The 23,074-nt window shown below is 29.6% G+C and overlaps 1 non-coding gene across 1 annotated transcript; it reads right to left on the reverse strand.

The window, feature by feature from the left end:
* Positions 1 to 5,810: 5,810 nt before the first annotated feature.
* Trnaa-ugc lies at positions 5,811 to 5,882 on the reverse strand. Its single transcript has one exon. It is a non-coding gene; the product is annotated as a tRNA-Ala (tRNA).
* Between the last annotated feature and the right edge of the window lie 17,192 nt (positions 5,883 to 23,074).

Raw genomic sequence — 23,074 nt, forward strand, 5'->3', positions numbered from 1 at the left:
CGCACAGCCTATATATGTTGTACCTTGACACATCAGCAACAATGAAGCCCAAGGTCCCTACTTTCACCAGGTGGCACCAATGTGAAATTACTCCATACTTCTATAACATGAAGATTTACAATTAGTCTACTACCTAAAATACTTCTGTAGCCCCGGGAACAGAAAACGAAAGTTTTAAGGTTGCTTCATTCTGTATCAGCTGAGAAAACTACAAGAATAAACTAAGCACATCAAGAACCTTGGATTTTATTGCAAAAAGTCGTAACGCTATTGATTTCAAAGTGACATCTGTTGTACGTAAATTAATACAAATTCATTAATCATGTAGATACAATTCCAGTTAGTTTTAATAGTGTTAGCGTAATTAATACATATAATTGTCATCTTTTATATCAGTTTTATTTAAAATTATTAAATAATTTTAAATTTACATACATTGCCTGTTATCATGTCACATCTTACTACCACAATTTATATAGTATTAAGAAAACAGAATTGCAGTTAAATAAACTGAACAATTACGGCTTTTTATTATATTATTTAGAACACTTTCTAATCATAACACAATACATGCATAATAATAATAATTGATATTGGCTTGAGCTCATAGTATTAGCTACCTATATGTTGACAACGTCAGTATAACCTCATTACTCTACGTCAGTTATTTATTAGCTGTCTCAGCAGTAGTTTGCTCTATCAACACGGCACCTGACAAGTGACTGCTTCAACTAAACTGTATATGAAATGACGACACGTCTCACTCCATTCCTCTTCTTATTCTTCTTTTGTTTCATTCCCTCTTTTTCTCTCTTTGTTCTGTCTCCCTTGTACAGACACGTCAGAGTAGGGCGGTCAGATATTGTTCCTACTTTGCAGAGAAAAACCAGACTTTCACCTTCAGCATTCTCCTGGTTTACTCATGCTTGCCGCTTTTAGATTTGACGCATATTCCAATGCCACTCTCTTTTGCAGCTTTTCGTTTCTTCTAGCACGATCCTCCTCACTATCCCACGATCCTCTTTATCTTAAATCGTTTTGCTTCTTGCTGCGCTCTATCATCTTTGGCGTTTGATACATTTCTTATAATTGCTCCTAATAGATTTTGTGAGGAATTAAATTTTAGTTTAGATGAATTTGTTCTTATCATACTTGGTTTGATCTCCTTGAGAGGGAAGCCAGCATTCTATGTTTCTCAGATGATCCTTCCCTAATTTTGCCTCTTTATCATCTACATTCAGTCCTCGACACTTTCTTTCTTATTCTCAGCTAATGAGCTTTTTCTTCTTTTTTTTTAAGCCTACGCTCCGACTCTCATAAAATCTTCGTAATAAAGGAAAACAAAATGCTCCCCGAGAACCCATCACTTTCTTGGTGGTTGCTATGTTTCTCTTCTTGCCGTTAATCTCATCTTCATCGGTCTTGCTATCAAATTGTCTCCTTTTAGGTGGTCAGGCAGTTTATTGTTTCTACAAGTAGACTCTCAGTTATCGAAAATAACTTGCAACGAAAATAAATTGTAATATAGCAGGTGATTGTATAAAATAAACTCTCTACACTTTTTGTTATTTTAGATATGAAAAAATCTATTTGCGGCAATCTTACTACCTACAAAAGGCTACACAAATAGTTGTTTCTTACATTTTTTAGCCCCATGATAAAATTTGATAAAATGATTCAAGAACGAATTACAAGCCGTTCTGACAATCCTTGGGCTTTGGCTCTCCAAAAGATATCTAAGAAAACTGACAGGTGGTACCCGTGTGAGATTATTGAGTGCTCAGTGATAGGCTTTAGCTCACAAATATCCTGCTAGACATATACAAGATTATAGTGATCATTTGAACACGTGTTCTTTGTTTAGCATTATGGGCTTGGATAATGCATATTGACTGACCCCTGTAAAATCCTGCAGTGAACACATTTCTCAGGATGTCTCTGGTCTAAATTTATGATTTGTGAATATTCGAAATTCTGTGCATATTAAGTTTTCTAGTGAAAACTAGTTTCAATTCGACATTTCTAGCAAATTAAATTTCTTAAGTACTCCGAAGAAACGTCGTTAATTCGTACCCATAATGTTTTTTCATGCACGTTCTTTGTTATTTTGCATATATTATTCCCTCTCCAAAAGATTAAAAACCTACTATAAGTACACATTTAATATACATGATTATAACAATATGTGATAAAACAATCCCCCAAGTAAATTTAATGTAATGAATCTAACTTATAATACAAAATCTTTATCTCTATAACAAAATGTTAACTTTTGAAATTCTTATTCGAGGTGTCTGGATATATTTACAACAATTGAGCTGGTAAACTAATTATTGATCCAGAACACGTGAAGGGGAACTGCGATTCCGAGAAGAAGGTAACGTTATTGCTGCAATATGAATGCAGACTATCTTGAAGGATAGCCGGCAATGCTTGTTGTTTATGGGTTTAATAAGCGGCGAACGATCGACATAACCTGCAGTATATCCACTTTACAACCCCTATACATTGTTATTGGATCCAGGCACAAAAATTAAGGTTGATCAGTTACCATCAGTTTACTTCCTTAATATTATTATATTTAATATGGTTTTTAGTGATTTCATAATATATATTGTATGGAATAGAAATTTAATTTTATTCCAAATTAAATAATTGCTATGGATGCAGACTTTCATGAAGGATAACCGACAATGTTCATGGGTTTAATAAGCGGAGAACGATCGATACAACCTGCAATATTTTTACTTTACAATCTTTATAATTTGACTTCTCTTTACATCCACAAGGTCACCAAGTTTTATCATCTACTAAAATCAGCAATAATAATTAATAAGTAATTAAATAAGAAATAAAATTAGGCTATACTTTACTGCTGCAAGTAAACATAAATCTAGAAGCAAAATCTTTCTTAGCAAATCATTATTATTTTTCGTACCATTATGAAAGGAAAATAATTTAAATGAACAAAATGCATTTTTTTTTAGCATATAATGCACAAAGCACTCTGGTTACACAATAAAACATATATTATTGATCGTTGGTCCATGAAACATACGCAAATTAAAACCAACTGTTTATACAGCTTTGTTTTCATTAATTAAGTTACCTATTGTTGTCATTGAGTAATGTGTTGCTAACGTTTTTACGAAACCCGTCACCATGGGAGTTTTTTCCATTGTTCAATAATTCGTTGTGTTTTGTGGTTATCACGATTTATTGTTTATGATTGAAGTTCAAAATGAGTATTGTTGATTGTTTCAAAAATATCCCCTGACGTAAAACTGTTTTTGTTCTGTATATACTTTTTTTATATAAGATTATTTAAAAGTATGATATAACTTTGTGGATATACATAAGGATGTGTGCTCATAAATATATAAATATTAACTGAGTCTTTAATTTTTTATCATTTTGATGAAAGAAATTTTACGCAGACTTCAAAGTAACGAGAAAGATTTACAAGTAAATTGGATCAATGTTTGAATATTATGGGAAACCTTTGAGAAGCGTTCTGCTGTATTTTAGTTCCCTTTTGTGAGATAACAGTGTTATTTGTAATGCAAGTTTACCCATCTCACTCACCACAGACAAAAAAAAAAACGATAATACGTAAAAATATGTATTTTTTGTTTTTAAATAGTTTTTCAAATAATATTTTACACAGTTTAAAACAAATATAAGTTATCGTTTGGAAATAAAGGCAGGGACGTTGAATGTACAATGCTTGTGGGCGAGAGTACATTATTATATTTTGTTTATAATATATTATAAACTATAATATAATATATTATATTTATAGTTTTTGTTTATATCATATTATAGTTTTATGACCCAATTCATAATTGGGTCATCAAACACTTACGTTTTACATGATAAGTGTTCCATTACAAAAATGATATATATAGGATAATTTTATTATAGTGTGAATGAACTATTTATCGGGATGAAATTCCTTTGATATTTCTTTGACTAATTTCAGTGATTAAAAGAGATTTTTAAGTCACGGTTACGGTAATATTTAGTTAAAAGCTTTCTGCAAAACATACATGTATTGTATGTACTCACTAGTGTAAAAATACTTTTGAATGTTTAAAACTTTTACACGTACCGAGTGAAAAAAAGAATCCTCGTAAGAGAGCGAACCCATTGTTGGCTGTTCAAGATGGGAGCAAAGAGAGGTGAACTAAATCGCAGAAAAAATTTGTTTGTGCAGTTGACGATTAAGCTCTCTTCTTTTGACTAGGAGATCATACGTATTACTCGTATTCTAAGATGTTTGTTTTGCATTTATATTCAAAACTGTTTGAGTTATGAATTGTCCATAAAAACTACATTTTACTCCTCATAAAATCCTAGTTACATAAAAGGGAGTGTTGAATGACGCCATTACTTTTAGTCAAATTGTGACATAAGGCAGTGACGTCATAGTTGCACATGATACAACATTCGAGCCAGAATAGTTGTTTCTTGCAGAATTAATTTGTAAAATTAACAATTTACTTTTGGAAAAACACTAATATATAATTAAAAGTTTTTATTTATAGCTGAAACGATTGTTAGTGATACGATTTAAAGTTTAGGGATCAAATATAGTTGAATTCAATAAAATTCCTGATATAAACAAACAAACATATACATAAAACAGTTTTTCCCCCTTACACCACAACTGCAAAGACATTATTCATACTTGTAGCTTATACAATTTACTATCAAAATTGAAAAAAAATTCTTACAACACTCAGTCGTCGTTGCCTAATAACAAATTTTTTTTTATACAAAAAGGTATTGTAATGAACTGCTAAAATATTCATATATTTTACCGATTCTAATTTGAATAAAACAGTTCAGCGTTCTTTAGTAAACTACCTTGTTTAAAGAGATATCAAGTGTCGAGGCTGCAATAAAACTGTACTGCAGCAAGTGCGTCGTTATTCGGTGACAGAGTGATCCAATATTGCAGAGGTCTCAGGACAATGATCGATGTCACTTCTCCTTCGGTCTCCATCATTGTCTGTGTCCAGAATATTGTGTTTGCTCTACCTTGCTCTTACTCGCTATAGGATATAGTAATTATTTTCTAACAATGTAACTTTTGGCATGTCTTTCTTTCAAAAGCATTAGTAAACATATTGTCTAATATGTATTGTTATCCAGTTAATATGTACTTTTTCTGTAAACTGGCATCTGTAATATCAATTCAAATTATTAATAACAACTAGACGAAAAAGTATCAAAGAAAAATGACTTACCTTCATATTAATATAAACATTATATTAATCGTGTTACTATTATAAATGTTTACGTTTGGATATATGTTATATATTAAATATATATATTATATATATATATATGTATATTGATAACATAAATACATAATATACAGGATAGAGCTGACTGTAATATTTGTTAGAAAAAGAAAAAAATACCATAGATATAAATATTACGTGAAATTAAAAGAAATAGCAACACAATTAAATAAAAAGTAGGTAGGTTCAATTTAGATGTTAATTTACTACTTGCATATAAATATTTTATGAAAAACTCCATTAATAACTTTTAATTTTATGTGTAAAATGTTAAACTACTATTTGCTAGTTAATAAAGAATAAGGTTTGGTGCTTTATTTATCTGAAGAAAATACTAATTTATCTGAAGTTAAACAAATGAAGGTATAATTCATTGTTTTATAAAAAAAAGCCAGTATTAAAAATAAATTATTTAGCAAAATAGAATATAAACACTTCTTTATTGAGGAAAAATTAGGGGACCGTATTGTCCTATCTTATATTTGCCATCTAAAATAGAGATGGAGATGCCGGGGATCGAACCCGGGGCCTTTCACATGCAAAGCGAACGCTCTACCACTGAGCTACATCCCCTCTGCTACTATTTTATTTTTTGATAAATACAGTAAGTAGACCTAGAACCTATTAGTCTTGCTTCAGAATTTCCTGGAAGATGATCGTTTTCTTAAAAACGGAAACATTTGTTTGCTTACTTGTCTATATTGATCTATGTAATATATTTCTATACGTATTGGTGACGTCGTGATTAAAAATCACACTACGGGAATTTACATTGTTAAATAAATTGACGATTTTATTTAGGTAGTCTAAGCAGCAAAATTTATTAGTATTGATATTAATTTAAAAACTCTTTGCTTTTATGTACTAATGTCGTACGTGTAAGCAGCCGGGATGCCTTTAGAGTCATTATTTGTTTACCCTGTTTGTTTACACGACATACCAATCGATTCAGGAGGTCTATATACTTTTGATATAATTTGGGTCAGTAGCTACGATGTTATTACATATAGTAAATAGTTCTTTACCCCCCCACCCCCCCCCCCCCCCACCCCCCCCCCCCCCCACCCCCCCCCCCCCCCACCCCCCCCCCCCCCCACCCCCCCCCCCCCCCACCCCCCCCCCCCATTATGAAACAGGTCCTCAAGCTTCCTGTTTTTAAGAAGTCCTGTCCTGCCTGATGTTCTCTTCAATCTCAAATCTCAAAGTCTGTTTTTTAGCTATTTGCAGTATAATTCACACCAGTTTTTTTTATTGAGTTTACGAAATGTTTTCCTACACTTAAACCTATATAATTGTATAAAACGTGTTCCCAGTCTATTTATTTATGAATAGTACAATTTACAAATTGTAGTATAACACCATAGCATTTATTTTCAGGTACATAGAAATAGCTCTTACTATGATCACAGAACATATACCAATATTTTTTACTAAGCATAACATTTATTTAATTGTTATATACCACCTCTTGATGTGAATGGCGGTATTAATAACTTGAAATGTTATTTAAAAACATTAAATTAATATAGCAATGTTTAAATAAACAAATAATGCTACTATTTTGATGCTCAGGAAATTTCGTTAAACGTTTGGGAAATTTACAAATAAATAAAAAATTTAGAAAGTTTACATTAATCTCAGGGTACGAGTATAATTCAATCAGAATGTGGAAATCCATATTTTTATTTATACTTTAAGATTTATTAACAAAAGATATTTTGTAAATGAATTTAAAATTACAGGTGAAGGTATTTAAGAAAAATAATATTATTCTTTTAATTAAAAATTAAAAAAAAGGAAATAACGTACAAAACAGTGAAATAAGATAATAAAATGTTCGATATTCCATTGCTTTGCGGTTATTTTTTTGTTATTACCAGATATTTTCTACATTTTTAGATCTTTCTGGTTTAGTGGCAAAATTTTTAATGCCTTTAAAACTTAAATGTAGTAACTGAAGTGAATAACTTTATACGGTTTGTTTGTATTACGGCAATACCCAATCACATGTATTAAATAATTATAAACGGAATTTTCCATGTGATAGAAAACAAATTTTAGAACGTAAAAAGTAATTGAAAGTTTATGGATCTACAAAAACTGAATTTGTTTACGTTATGTTAATGGAAATAATCCCATATGCTTGTGCTTTATTAGCCTGTTCAATTCATAATGTTATAACTTTTGAATTTGTATATTCTTTTTTTTTTGCATGCGTCCATTATTTTAAATTTAATATTTATAAAAAAGAGCTAATGTAAAAATAGGTGATATACAGAGAGACCGGAATCGTGAGTTGTACGTGCGGCAAGTGAATGTTTGAATGTTATCTTCCGAGGTTCAGGTGGCACTAAAGTGCTGAGTGGAAAGGGATCTCTCTCTGTTACTAATATTTACCAACGGTATATCTAAACTTGAAAATAACCTAATACCGAATACTAGCAAGATGTATTCGCTAAATTAAAAACTTTACATAGCCATAGTTTTGTCTTAAATCACAATTTATAAACGTTTTATTCCCATAAAATAAGGCATTATTAACATTAATCAGATTTCAGTTTTCTGTTTGCAAGGGACATTTACCAACTAATTCTTAACTCCTCGACCTTATCAGTGAAAATTATATTTTCTAGAATTCGTGATCAAAGGTGATGATCATTTAAAGTCATTCGTCTCCACTTATTTTTCATAACGCTCTTTTAGACATTCGGGTAACATGAAAATTTGTTTGTAAGATAAATGCAAACGTCATATTAAATGTATATGAATAAAAATTGATATACTGGTTATAATTCTCCATAAGGGAAATTTTATGTAGGTCAGATCGATCTAGCCTGTATTTTTATGAATGACTGTGCTTTGGCATTACTTACTATCACTTTAATTCTTCGTCCTATGCGATCTTAAAAAAAATATGCAGCGCTTCATTTTAAAACTTATATTTTTCCTGGTGATTCTAAAAATAATAATAGACTATGTATTAATAATTTTGAGTTTATCCAATTTTAAATTGTATTAAACTAGTTAGTTTAAGTTTCATAACCTCACAAACATCTAAACAGAATTATCATGAGTTTCAACACTGCGAATCGGTGTTCTGGTTTCTAGAATTCATATCTTGTTCTTGAGAGTGAATCACACCGAACGAAAACATCGTTGTCTCTGGAGTGAAAAGCAATTTGGACCGGAAAACGAGAAGTCTGTAAGCCCCAGGGAGCATGAGGCGCTTCTACTCGCTGTTCAGCCGCTAAGTAGACAGGTTATTTCCCCTCCAGTCACACAGGAGAACTGATGTAGCGAGAAAAGCCTATAAAGTTCATGTCAACAAGTAAATGATTAAAACATTTAAACGCATGAAAAACGAAAGAATGTTTCTAAAATACTTACCATGGATTTACATAACATTATTTAAATTCTTTAGCCACACATGAAAGTGCGCAGTAAACATTTAAATTAAAACTACCAAAGCTTAAGTATCTAAATTATTTGTGAACAACAAAATTTATAGCCAAAATTAATAAATATGCTACACTATGTGTAAAATGTATTACAACATTAGGAATAGTATCATATAATGATATTAATTTTTATATGTAGAAATAGTGGGAGTTATATAAAATTTTTAATAGTTAGGCATTGGAAAGCTATTTTTAAAACTGTAAAACATTTGTAGAACTGTTTTAGTTTGAGTTCCTTTTCAGCCAAAATTGTTATACTATATTCTATGTTCGATGCCATGAGTGGTTGTGAGATGAAACCAAGAAACACAAAAAAATATTTACTGAATTGCATTCTTGATGAAATTAATATGCCTTATGAAGTAAAACTTTTCTCGTGGAAGTAAAAAAACATGCCCAATAACAATTTAAATATGAGATCCATCCGCACAAATTCAAGAGGACCAATTTTTTTCATCACCTGTTTGAGTTGACTACGCTCAGCCAAGAATTTCATTTATTTACTTTTGGCTAATTCTATTCAAAATATATTCCATTATTTTGTTTTATTTCATTTTAAATAAAGTGAAGACACTTTATATTAGCGTGAAGGACATTATTAAGAATTCATTTCTTCAAGGGACCTGTTACCCGTCTGAATCTAATAATAAAGAAGTAAAAGTGAAATACAGCTTACATTTATAAAATTACAACATTTAATAAAGTGTGTTTTTTTTTAGAGTTGGACACTCACATTTTAAGACTTCTTCTGCCCATCATTATTGGCCACTGGCCTGTGCGAGAATCGTATCAAATAGGATAACATAAAAAGGCCTATGGTTTATAATAAAAGGTAATACGGTCACTGACATGATTCGCACCCGCAATGTATGCAGATCTAACGTCTTAGACCGTTCGGATATCTGCAATTTCCAGTCAAAATCTACTTAAATAATTCTGTCTTTTAATATAAAATATATTCTTTGAAATCCATATAAATTATTTATGTTATGTATAATTATAATATTGGTTCAATATTTTTAACGTGACTTAGGTAATTTATGGTTACTTGTAGTACCATCGTGTATTATGTAACATCCTATAGGTCATGAAATTCAAACCCTATAACCAATATTACGCACTACAAACATAATTCCTAAAAGCAAACTCAATATTAATTAAACATTTCATTTTCCTGCTTAGGAACAATGGGAGAAAATATTGGAATAAAAACTCTGCGCTTCAAACTATTCCACTTCTAATGGGCCTGAAAATTTGAAAAAGTAAACTCAATATTAATTAAACACTTCATTTTCCTGCTTAGGAACAATGGGAGAAAATATTGGAATAAAAAACTCTGCGCTTCAAACTATTCCACTTCTAATGGGCCTGAAAATTTGAAAAAGTAAACTCAATATTAATTAAAAACTTCATTTTCCTACTTAGGAACAATGGGAGAAAATATTGGAATAAAAACTCTGCGCTTCAAACTATTCCACTTCTAATGGGCCTAAAAATTTGAAAAATTAAAATCAATATTAATTACAAACTTCATTTTCCTGCTTAGGAACAATGGGAGAAAATATTAGAATAAAAACTCTGCACTTCAAACTATTCCACTTCTAATGGGCCTGAAAAATTGACCTCAATTGAAACTCTTATCATAGCAATTAAACTTTTCTACACAATGCCCGAGTTAGTTTGTAAACAATCCTCCACATCATATATCAATACTAAGACGAATTATAATTGTCCTCCTATAAAAAAAATGGTCATCTAGAACCCAAACGTAAACGAAAAAAATATTCCCCATGTAAGGTAAGTGACGGTGAATGGAAAAACACAGTCTGTGCCCCTTTAAACCACACACACACACAGATTAAACACTTATGAAGTGATAGGTCGATAACTATTTTCGTAGTTAGCTAATATATAAAAGTACCAGCCTTTATTTTTGAAATTTTAAACTAAACCTATTAAAATATTTCTATAAATGTTATAGTCTTTTATACGACCAAAGTGCAAAAACACGTATCTATGCGTAATAGAAGTGGAAAATTATAGATTTATGAAACACTTAAATCATAAAGTTCAACCTGCAACAGTTTAAGTTACTATATTGATGACTAATATTCGTACAACACTCATCCCACAGCAGCATAGCCGTACTTATTAATGTTCCAAATTTCTATTACACCCAAGGGATTAGCGCCCGTACAATCACAGGAGGCAAACCAGAACAAAGCATGGCTTAAGCTCAACTCCTTCCTCTCTCGTTTGGACGTTTAATTAAAACAGCTTCATAGATACCATGGTACACCCACAAAGAAAGCCCGTTCTATTGCAAACCACTTTTAAATTATTTTCTTGTTGCCATAGTTGTATTATGTTTAGTACAATTAAATTGAAATGGACTCGTTTTAGCTTTATAACCAATTTAAATGCTTCCACTTCATTTCTCACGTATTATACCACCATCAGTTTTTGTTATACTGTATTTGCTGCTAATTTGTTATCTATAATATGTAATATCTATATTCTTTGTTATTTTATGCCATAGTTTATGATGTTATTGCTATACTTACTGCTTCACTGTTATAGTCACTGCTTTACTGTTATAGTTGCTGTTTTCAAACATTGATACATATATTATTGTTATATAATGCTATAGTTGTTATGCTATTTTTATTGTTATAGTAAATTTATTGTTACTGCTTTCCTGTTAGTATTGTTACTATCTTAAAACATTTATATATATTCTTGTTTTATATATATTTTGTTCCCTGCTGTAGTTTATTATGTTAGTACTAATTTTCAGCCATCCACATGTTTTGTTTGTAGAAATTCTTGTTTAGGTTAAGTTGTTTATAAGTTATAAGTAAATTATACGAATCTTGAAAATAAAATGGTGAAGTATGTCCGTTGGAAATAAAATTAAATAAAATAAATACAGATTATTTATTGCCAGATGATGATAAATTCCATTCCATGGGATTTAGCTGAGCGCTAAATTTTTTTTTAGTTTCAGGAGACCACTATTATGTAAAAGATAATAAAACTCCAGGTTGAACCAGTATTAAGATAGTTAAAAAAAAATAAGATCGAGTTTACTACTGTTACTGTACATAATCCATAGTCTAATTATTATTACACATTTTTGTATAGTTTTAATAAAGTATGATCATATTCAATGACATTTAGTTTGTTATAATCTAAATCGCCAATATTATTACTGCAGATTCAATATAAAACGAACAGCAGTATAGTGATGTGAGGTACAAAAATGCTGCTTCCACAGTCTGATTGCTCAAAGGTTATTGGCTAGACCAGGTACTGATTGCTGATTGGTAAAGATACTACAGTAAACAGTGAGAATTGCAGTTTTTGAAATTACATCTCTATTTTGCATTTTTATTCCTAATCGTTGAAGAACATTAATATTTGGATGTTTTTGTAGCTTGATAGCGTCACAAATATTTGATGTCAGGATAAGTTTTGAAAAGTACTTTAGTGTTCTAATATTGCTTAAAAGTTTTAAATTTGGTTAATTCAAAGTTAGCTTGAAGAGCATGACTCTAAACTTAACCACGAGAGCTACAGAATAGAGTTTCTGCTGAGGCTATCTTGTATATTCAATATCTCCTAAAAGTACCCAGAAGAGTATTTGGATTTGAACTAATATATTCTCGGTGCTAATGACACAGAGCGTGGTATGTAGTTTAATAGTCGCTGATGTTTTGCCCTTTCACAAAAACTGCTCTCTATAAAGAAAATTTACTATTATTTTATTTATGTGTGCAATGCACTGTTCGCATAGTCGAAGCATTTCATAGGCGTACGCGAGACCTGAAAATAAAATTATAAAAATAAAATAAAATAAAAATTATAAAAAAATACAATATAATAAAACAATTTTTTTTATTTTTGTGGTATAAAATGCTAAAGTGTAATTCAATGTAGAACTGAGAATAATATAAAAAAATATCTAACAGCCACATGAGAGTCTCAATATGACTTTATTGCTTTCGTCAGTAACGATGAACTCTAAACCGCGAATAACCCCTCTTTACTCGGTGACTTAGCCCAGCAATAGAGTTTCAATCTCCTGGGGCTTAATGCTTACCACACTTTAGGTGTGAATATTACGTGCACCAACCCGATATGAACCTACTACTCTTATTATACATACATATAAAAAAACTGAAATCACAATACAATTTCTGTTGTGAGTTTATGTATATGAACGTGAATGTAAATATAAATAAATATATAAGTATAACTAATTTTATTTGAGATATGAAGTTAAAAACTTTTAGTAAATGTACTATTAACGTTTAAAAAATGCTTTAAAATGCCAAATTATTTATAATAATGCAATTTGCTTGTAAGGTTTTATTTAATTTTTTGCATATGTGTATTAATATATAGACTAAATTAACCTTATAAAATTCATAGCCTTCTATTTCAATAATTTCAGAAATATATTTGATCAAACATTGTCTTTTCACTAATGAAATGGTGTAAATAAAATGCAATTCTCTGGTTACTGAAGCACTGTATTTCACAATTTAAATCAATATATGACGTATGAGTTGAATACTAATGTAGTACACAACTATAGATTACAGCATTAGTGTCTTGTCAGGCTTACAGTAAAAGACAGCGAACCTTTTTGTAGTCAAATTTTTATACCGTATAATGTAAACAGAATAGTGTTGATTGCTTATTAACCACAGTGGCATGAAGGAAATAATACCCCTAAGGCGTAATTTACATCAGTTTGGTAAACGTGGGGTGCTCTAGAAAATTGGCTTATTTATATTTTTATTCCTCAAGTAAAAATAGAATCAATATAAAAATGTAATTCTGTACTGTATAAGTGAATTGGAAAATCATCAGTAATTTTAGTAAAGGAAAGATTTATTAATAAGATAATAAAATTAAGTTAATAATTATTTAAAATTATGATTAATGGAATGAAATGGTTCATAACCTAAAAGATATAGTTTTAATTTTCAGAACACTAACTGTATACATTGCAAATTATTTTGTTTTATACATATATTACACCTTGCAATTCGAATATAAATTTGAACAATCAATTAGGAATTTTTATCTCCGTCAATTCCCAAAAAAGTGTATGGTAACAACTATTTAAATATCATCGGCTTCAGTATAAAATTTGTATTGTTAAATCCCGCAACATAATACACGAAATGCGACACAATCTCATTTGATCGAGTTAAGGATGAGTAATGAATAACAAATTTAATCAAAAGTGAGGATATACAAAAGTATTTAAATTCAATTTAATTGAAGTACTAAATTCCTTACCGTTCTTATTCTGTATTCATCTATTATGTATGGTAGCCGTGTAAATTTATTGATCATACAATTTCAGTCGTATCAATTATAGATTTTAACTAAAAATATTTTAGAGTAATGGAATCCAATTACCAGAGCGGATATTGGCAGAAAGCTCTTGAGGGTAATAACTGTTTACAGTTCGAGAAGCGATTATTAATATCTCATTTTGAAACTGTTACTTTTCTGTTAAAGAATAAGTTCTTTATTGACGGGTTTTAATGTCAGGAGTATTATTAAATTTTAAGAAGAGCTTAATATGTAAAACTAAATCGTAACAAAATATTATTTTTGTTGCCTCCCAATAAATCATGCCATTATTTAATACATCTTTTTAGAAAGCTGTGAAATAATTCCACCAACATTGCTGCAATGAGCAATTCAATTTTTGTCAGAAAACTTTACTTGCTTATTTTTATTAAAATTGTATCTCAGATTTGAAAAATAGCCTTTGATATAAATTATTCATCACTTATTCATCAGGTTACCTTATAACGTTCATTTATGGGAATGATAACGACATTAACTCAGTGATGATTCCAGCGTAATTAAATATACTGGTATACGATATAGTAACAAAGAGTTACCTAGACGAGCTAATTAAGCTAAATAAGCCCACGTGGACATATATTTTCCAAAGGCGTAGAGCTTATATCAGAAATAGTCTATAGTAAAAATTGAAATTTTTGAGAAACCGGCAATTTAAAAATTGATTCAAGTTTAATATATAATGAATTTTTTTATATGAAAGGTAATAATGTAACAATATGTTTGAATCATTCGCAGTTATAGTCTTTATAAAATTTTTACGTCTTGTATGGTATTAATGAAATACAAAATTGTTTCTACATATAGGTGAATAATACATAAGGTAATACATAGGTGAATAATAATACATAGGTGAATAGCTCTACAGCCTTAGTACAATTAATATACTTTATGAGAGTGTAGGTACACTACTATATCATAATATACATAATGAAAGCGCTTATAGTTAGTATAATGGATCCCTATAATGATTTTGATTTTCAAGTATATATGTACCTTTTATAAATTATTTCAGTGTTTCATTTTTTAAGAGGTTTACAAAATATTTTCTTCCACTGGTTTATTATTTATGGTTTCAACACGTGAAATAATATTTCTAGTTCTAATCAATAACATTTCACACGTCAACGTAAAGTTTGCCTTGTTGCCACGGTAGAGTATATATAAAATACTGAGTCTGAAGAGCCCATTCAGTTGTTTAGTCAAATAGTTTCTACTTGCGACTTATGTAATCTTCTTCCTGTCTAAGTTATTCTCGGTTACCTAATAGCGTTTAGATTGTTACCTAAATGAAGAAAATACAGACATATGTTGGTCTGAATAGACTATTTTAGGTAATGGGCGTCACATTTCGACCTTTGTACTCTACTTTCGTTACCGCAGTAGGGTTTGCATTCTTGCTCTAAAAGCAAATATATACGTAAATAGGTATGAAAAATCACCTTAAACCAATAGCGTATAAGTGTTACATTCAAGTGATCGTGTGAAATTTAAGCTATCTGGGAGAGGGAAAAGTTGATAAACAAAAGTACATGATTTATAGGGTTGCAACCCTAGTTCAGCCCTTATAGGTGATTGATTTTTATAATACTTTATACTTTATAAATAATATAAATATAATACATATAATACTTTATTTTTATTTGTAAGATATGAGGCAAGTGTGGTTAAGATTTCATGATCTTAGTAAAGCGGGAAGTTGGAAGGGAAAAATATAAGGGAAGAAAATTCATTCGCTGTTGTTGTTCTTACTCATTATTTTTACGTCATTCGTGGTAAACATATGCATATTGTGTTATTAAGTATATTAAGTAGTAATAATACCGTTATTAACTAAAACGGTACTATTATATTTCAAACCGATAAGAACACTAACCTTAAGTATACACCAATCACATATAATCATATAACAGATAAAAAATGGCAACAGTAGGTATGGCGTTTCCCTACAACCCAAAATAGCCAGAATAATATAATATCAAATAATTATGTTAAAAAACATGCTATCACGTTTGTTCCGATTCAACAGTTTTACATTTACAGGTGTTTTGCTTCTAGTTTAAAAACCATTCACGAAATTTAGTTTATATCCTCTAGAGATACTTATTTTAAACCTATTATTTATTTTTACGTTTTATTCATTTCATGGGTATTTTCTAAAAGACTAGGAGTACCATAATTTGGTTTTTATTCTTACACTTTTTTATATCATACATGGTGAAATTATCCCATTACTAAACAACTTCTATAAAATTACCTATGAATTGCAGTAAGTATATTATCACTTGGTTCAATATTACAGTAATGCATTAGAGGTTATCACCCCGAGGTAGGTCTAGCGCAGCGCACTGTAGAGTTACATTTCCCTAAATGACTCAGTTACATGATGACAGCGTGCAGGGGATCATGTTTCCTGCTGCCACTGACATGATCATGAACAATACAAATACCACTCGTACTTTACTATTTAGTGGAATTTTAACCTATCGAGATGTGAAAATTGTAACTTTTTCCCCCAAAATTCAACACTTAACATTATTATTTTACTTATTTCCTAAACAGTAGTATTTTTTGTATTGAATTATTGTTGTATCCTAAAAAAGATGTAGCAAATGTAATGTTAATTAATTAAAAATTTAGGAAACAATGAAAATAAATAAATCAACAGATTTTATAAGAGTAAGTTACTTTTATACTCTAGGAATATTCTTTTCCAGTAGACTTTGACTACATATAATTAAATCGAAAATTTCCAAATATATGAACGATGAATCCTGTCCTATACCATTCTTTTACCTCTCGCGAGACATCCATTACATCATAGCATGAAACTTTTCCGTCAACCCGAAATAAAATTCATAAGGTTTGTAAAGTTGATTTTAATAACATTTTAACTAAAATATCTTGCTAAATGAATTATAAAACGTTGCTTTGAGCTCATAATTATATTGAAAGTGGACTACAACCTACATGAGTGTTGTATAATTATATAAAGCCGGAACACTTTAATTTAACTTTTAAAAGGACTAGTTAGTTTTGTAGCAGTTTGTATTTGGTATGCAGCGTTAAATAAAAAAATTGGGAAAAAACAAAAGTTTACTCCATTAGTGTCTATGCTTCTGAATGATAATTTTTTATTTTAGAGTGATAAGTGTTAAAAAAAAAATGATAACCAATATACAATAATGAAACCACATTCAATTTAATAACCTGACCAATTAGCTTTATTAGAATTGATATAATTAAACCACATTGATGAATGCCACATGCATTTAATCAAATATTATGGTTAGATATTGGTTAGGTTATTGTGATTACAAACCAAGTGTAGTTAGTAATTAAATACCTTGCTACTAAATATTTCTCCAAAACGAAATTTAAATATAGCTTGGAATATGTAATGAAACTGATTAATCGAGTAAATAATCCGTTTATTATGGTGAAAGAAACTACAAAATACTATGTAAACGTTTATTGTGTTACAGTGATAAAATGTTCTTGTTTCTTGCTCTTTATTTTGAATTATCTTTCATTTATCATAAAATGTATAAAGATTCAATTTTTTATTTTAAGTATTCATATAAGTACATATATTTTTACTTTAAGATAATTTAATTTTTCATAGGTTAAGCATTTTCGTTTTTTTTCTATATAAAGAATAAGTTAATAATTCACCACAGTTGTATTAAACTATTGTAAATTCACTGTATACAATATGAGGTTACGTGTTAGAGAGGGCTTAATAGCCCTAACTCCGCCTCTTTAATAACGGTATTTTTCATTTCACTTCATGTCAAATATGTAAAATTAATACTATTAAAAAGTTGCATACTTTAAATTTTTATACAGTATAAAAATATGTGTATGAACTGGTTTAGCTTGTGATAATAAAAAAAGAAGTATTCATATAATAAATAAAGCGTGATTTTTAATGCATATTTCAATACATTAAAAAACTGGAAATACTTGTCTTTTTGCGTATACGAAACTGAGATATGTAGTATAACCAACAAGACAGTAAAACAGTAAAACCCTACACATCTTATACTAAAATCCTTAGCTAAATGAAGTTCATACACATGAACTTCATATTATACACTACATTCATTATACACATAATGTAGCATTTGTGATTGCCTATCACCAGTAAATAACTGTTAATGAAACAGAATTTCCGGACATGATGAGTTTCTGTTACCGCGTCGTCAACATTTATTCCTTTATTTGAAATCTTTTTGACGATGGAAGTATTGTGAATGAAACAGGATTTTCCGGACATTTGCCACCGTTCAGTGATACAATAGAATCAGTAACACTAAGTTTAGAGATCTGCGATCTAATGTCATCTTCAGGTAATGTGTTCTATCTTCTCTGGTTTTGTTTGTTTACTTTAACCCAGGTTTCAGTCAAGCATTAGTTTAGCCATTTACCTGAAGAAGAGATAAGATTGTAGATCTTGAAATGTAGTGTACCCAATGTAGATTTACCAGCAGTTATAAACAGTAAAATAATGTATTGAACCCTCCAAGGGCTACAGTTGAAATACAGAAAGTTTCCTGCAGGAATTTTTTCCTGTGAATCAAATAAAGTATTTCTCTGCTACCCTATCATATTCCTTTTATACACAAATATTATAAATTTTTTAAGTCAAACTTTAAGCAGTAAATGTGATAGTACATTTAAAAAATGTTTGTAATGAAATGAATAAGATATTTGTGGCAGGATATTGCATCACAACCTAACAAAGTATTACAGCCTGGAGCGTTGACAGTAAAATTGCCATTACGAGAGTGGGGATATAAGCCAACACAGATGTTATTACCAACTTGTTGACTTCCTGGAATCTTGCCAACGAGGATGCCTGTTTTATACTACTAAAGCGATGTAGGTCACCCGATAATTCCGTACTATTACTGGAAAATACATTATAAAAACAAGTTTATATCAAACTAAAATGCAAACGAACAAAAGGCCAATGTAAAATGGATGAGTTGTAAGTTTGACTCCGATGGAACAGGATTTATATTTTCCTTGGTACTTAATGGCTCTTTCACGGTTTTTTATTACGGAAATCTTCTATCCATTGATCATTCTACTATTCATTCATAAACTAAAACTTTTAATTCAATATGGAATAACGCACGCAGTTATTATAAATCACTTATCAGATCATTTCACATAATTGAAATATTAACGAGAAGTTAGTTTTTTGCAATATAAGCACTATTGATTGTGGCTATAATTCAAAGAGTACAAGTTTTTAACAAGATCTTCAATTCTCAGTTTCTATAACTACATGTTTTTTGTGTTCTATAATCCTTTTCTTAGAATATTTCTCAGTAAAATAAAAATAAAATTATAGTAAAAAATTTATACAGTCAAAGAATTATTTATGAATAATAAATAACTAATTTCCAATATTGCAGTTATATTATTTTTGAAAGTATCATAAAGACATCAATCAAATTCAAATACAATTTTGGTCAAAAAGATCATATTTTACCGCTTAGAATTTGTTTAGGAATTCGATGGTGTGCTATTTATACATTTTAAGATTTAATACATTTTTATTAGGTTAAGGATTTGACTCTAAGTGTAAAATTCCTCTTATGTAGGAACAGATTGAAGGTTATTTAGATTTTATTCAATTGCATATACAAATTGTGGGTTTACAAAGTATGTAATAACTTTAAACTGATAATCGGACATTCTGAAGTATTACTATCTTTCTGAGATGAAATCGCATGTATCAGGATCTTACTATAAATTCAGTGTAAATTTAACATATACTGTTCAAAAGTTTCGTGGAAGCACTTAAATTGAAATTTGAGGCAGTCCGTTGTTTGAATAGCTGATATTTTCTTTGCTATTTATGTTATGTGCCCTGGGTTCCACAGATATAATAGATCTCCAGATTTACCTTCTATTCTTACCACCTTGTTTGCCTTATATAGTGCGATGACTTTTATGTTAACCTCAATCGTTATTTAGTATATCGAAAGAAAACGATCTTAACTGAACACATCTGTTTTTTTTCATACGTAGCTGCTTTAAACCCCCACTCCGCCACAATTGTGGTGGTGTCCGTTAGAGAAATCGGTTTTGACCAGGTTATGATGTACGGAGCCTAGTTCATCCTCCCACCATTATCATCAAAGTAAGCCAGCGCCACCTCCTAGTTTCCACTATACTGTCTCGCTTTACCAAAATATCTACAGGATTATTTTGGACTCTTATCGCAACCAATTTTATAGTGTAATAGCCTCCTCTCTGTTGGTTCAGCACGCTAGGATGTAGAAAACCTGGATTTTTATAAATGTGTGAGTGGAAAGGTTATTTTAATTGACATATAATTTTTAAGCTTTACGATATTGCAAAATCTGTATTGGTGTCAATATTCTGTCAATTAATTCAAAGTATGCACTCGATCAAATGTATAGTAAAAATTATATAAATAACCTCTCCGGTTTATAAGAACAAATATAACATATTTATCAATATCTTATATTCTAGTTAGGTTTCTTAAAAAGTAACGTATTGGGAAAAGAGAAATTATAAGAGACTTTATTTCGCGTTAAACAAACATATTGTTTCACAAACAAGGTTATATGATTAAAGTTAAATAGCAAAAAGAAGAAAAATACTGACTACAAATATACACAGAAGCAACAAGCTTATCTGAATGTTGTGCGAAAAATTCGATATACCCCAAGGCAGAACTCCAAGAAGAGAAATGTTTTCACAAAGACAAGATAGTCCGATAAACGTGCACCAGTTTTATCCTGGTATTTTCACTCAATTTCGAAAGATTTATTCTTCTTCATGTTATAAAGATTTATTACATTAAATTGTATATTATTCAGTAAAAAAAGAAAAAAAAACTAGATGTCTTAGGAACGATTAAAAAACGTTCTTTGAAATAAGTATGTAAGTAAAATTTTATAAATATAATAAAAGTTTTCAACACTGTTTTAAATACACATATTATATTAAATTCCAGTACACAACAAGATTTTTAAGGCGGAAATATAAATTTACTTTATAATAATGCACAAAGTTCCTAACAGTTGTCTATAAAAACAGTTTTTATACATTTATAGAAAATTTAATTTGTACTTGAGTAAATTAATAACAAGTAGAAAGGACGTTTTTTAGCCCATTATCTCGAAATTTGCAGATATTGATGCACCACCTTTGACATTCATTAGGCTATCCCAATTCATATACGACTTAGTTGTTTACTATATCCTACTGGATGGTATGAACCAAGGGGGGGGGGATAGAAATGGGAGGGCGATAAAAGAAATTAAAATATAAACGGTACTGTTTGTCTCAAAATATAAATGTTTCAGCATGTTATAAAAAAATCTGCAATTCACATATTTAATATGACATGTAAATTAAATTTAAATTAATTGTCAGCAAATACAATATAGCCTAAGCAATAAATTTCCGTGAAAATGGCGACATCCAGTTTCTTAGTCTAATTGCTCTGTCTAATCAGGTAATATTTATTATTTTAATCTTGTTTTAAATTTGTTAAGCTAAGGAAATATGACCACTTATATATAAGAAAAAGTGACTTAAAATTTCAAACCTTATTGATATCCAATAAAAGTAATGTAACTGATGAATAGTTTTTTCTTAGGGGAATTTCTCAACTTATTTTATGGAGTACTTTGTTGTGCATATGTACTTTTAAAATTGGCTCTCACCTACTATCATAAATATAAAATGTATTTTAGTGAACTAGTTCCATTTGGAATTTTTTTTAAGAAATCTCAATATTATTACTGAGTAAATCACGCATAGTTATATATATATTTTACATGTTGGCAAATAAATATTTCAAACAGAGCAATAATCAGTGCAAATAAAACTGTACAGTAGCAGCCTTATATATCAGTTATATTGCCATCAACTTACATAGCTTTGATTCCGTTACACTGTAGTCACCTTAAGATAACTTACAAATATTAATAAAGCTTTATTAGTAAAGCATTAACCGATAAATTCAACGGAGTTAAAATAAGATATTTTACAACTTTGATATTTACATTCTTGAAGCTGTTACCTTAGGAATTAATCCCGTAGGGTTTTATATCTATAGAAAAACTTTGAATTATATTTTGTTGAACGAACGAGCAAATGAATAATTGCTAAACTCTAAGAAACCACTCATTTACTTAGTTATGATAAGTTTCTTTTAGTTTAGAGACTACATATCTCGGAAGATATCAGTGTATACCATATTTAAAAAAAATATATATATTACTTTATTGCCTTTAAATTATCTTTATAGTAACGGATTTGTATATACTGATAAAAGAACTATGTATCCACACATCTATGTTCTCCAAATATCCCGAAAGAAATTTTAGAGAATTATTTATGAGATTTCAGTAGTTTTTGAACTTCAGAACTTCGGAATCAATTAGGTTGGAAAAACAAATATCAGGGAGAGAATATGAGGCTTAAATAATCTCTGTAAAGCGATACAGATTGGGCCAAAAAGTTTTCAGTCTCGTACTTTTTTATTTCATTAATAAACACACATTCAATAAATGTATGGCTTGTAAAACTGTCCCTGAAATGAGACTAGCAATTTGAGAAATATAAATTGAATGTAATTGTATTATATAAAGTACGAATATCAAACTGAACGATTTCCAGAACTGTAAATTTGATAGTAGTAGCAAAAACTAAGTTTTGATATAATTTTACCGTAATTTAATTTGTCATTCTGTATTACTCTCCGATAAGAAATACGCAAATTTTATAACACAACATATAATTACCAAATGATAATTACATTGCCATCGACAATTATGGTTTCTAACTTGTAATATTTCACCTTAAGGTTTTTTGTAGAAAACATACATTCTGCTTGAAATCATTTATTGCTTTATATCAATT

Source organism: Homalodisca vitripennis, chromosome 3 (assembly GCF_021130785.1).
Source record: "Homalodisca vitripennis isolate AUS2020 chromosome 3, UT_GWSS_2.1, whole genome shotgun sequence".
NCBI lineage: Eukaryota > Metazoa > Arthropoda > Insecta > Hemiptera > Cicadellidae > Homalodisca > Homalodisca vitripennis.